We start from the raw sequence: 1,634 nt of genomic DNA on the forward strand, positions 1-1,634 counted from the left end.
TGGGACTGTAAGTTGGTACAGCCACTATGGAAAACAATTTGGAGGTTCCTTAAAAAACTACAAATAGAACTACCATATGATCCAGTCATCCCACTCCTGGGCATATACCCAAAGAAAACCATAATCCCAAAAGAAACTTGTACCATCATGTTTATTGCAGCACTCTTTACAATAGCCAGGACATGGAAGCAACCTAAATGCCCATCAACAAATGAATGGATACAGAAGATGTGGCATATATATACAATGGAATATTACTCAGCTATAAAAAGGGATGAGATGGAGCTATATGTAATGAGGTGGATAGAACTACAATCTGTCATACAGAGTGAAGTAAGTCAGAAAGAGAAAGACAAATATTGTATGCTAACTCACATATACGGAATATAAAAATGGTACTGATGAACTCAGTGACAAGAACAGGGAAGCAGATACAGAGAATGGACTGGAGAACTCGAGGTATGGGAGGGGGCGGGGGGTGAAGGGGAAACTGAGAAGAAGCGGGAGAGTAGTACAGACATATATATACTACCACCTGTAAAATAGTCAGTGGGAAGTTGTTGTATAACAAAGGGAGTCCAACTCGAGGATGGAAGATGCCTTAGAGGACTGGGGCAGGGAGGGTGGGGGGGAATCGAGGGGGGGGCGTCAAGGAAGGGAGGGAATATGGGGATATGTGTAAAAAAAAACAATTGATTAAAAAAAAAAAAAAAAAAAAAAAAAAGAATAATGCAACTCACCCAATCAGAACAGCAAAAAGAAAAACAAATTTAAAAAAATGAGCATAGTTTAAGGGACATCTGAAACAATATCAAGTGTATTACCATTCAAGCTACTGGGGTCCCAGAAGAAGAGAGAGAAGGGGGAGAAAATGTATTTGATTAAATTATGGCTGAAAACTAGGAAATTCTACCCAGCATGGCTATCATTCAGAATTGAAGGGGAGACAAAGAGTTTCTCAGACAAGCAAGAACCAAAAGAGTTCATCAGTACTAAACTGACCTTACAGGAAATGTTAAAAGGTCTTCCATAAGTGAAAAGGAAAAGGTTATAACAAGAAATGAGAAACTATATGAAGGGAAAAATCCAGTGGTAAATGCAAATACATCATAAAGGCTGTAGATGAACCACTTAAATAAGCTAGTATGAAGGTTAAAAGACAAAAATTGTAAAATCAACTATAATTACAATAAGCAGATAAGGGAAAGGCAAGAAGATGTAAAATATGACATCAAAAATACATGTGGCAGGGGAAGTAAAAAAATGTAGATTTTTTAGAATGTGTTTGAACTTAAATGACTATCAGTTTAAAACAAGTAGATATAGGTCAACATATATGAACTTCATGGTAACCACAAATCCAAAACCTATGATAGATATACAAAAGCTAGAGAAAAGGGAACACAATCACAATGCTAATGGAAATCATAAAATCAGAGAGGAAAAGATTAAAAGAAGAAGAAAAGAAGAGAGAGGAACTTTAAAAACAACCAGAAAACAAGTAACAAAATAACAATAAGTACATACCTATAAATAATCACTTAAATATCAATGGACTAAATGTTCCAATCAAAAGGCATAGGTTGGCTGATTGGATTAAAAAAAATCCCATCTATATGCTGCCTAAAAGAGAC

This window comes from Hippopotamus amphibius, chromosome 17 (genome assembly GCF_030028045.1).
Source record: "Hippopotamus amphibius kiboko isolate mHipAmp2 chromosome 17, mHipAmp2.hap2, whole genome shotgun sequence".
In the NCBI taxonomy this organism is placed as follows: Eukaryota; Metazoa; Chordata; class Mammalia; order Artiodactyla; family Hippopotamidae; genus Hippopotamus; species Hippopotamus amphibius.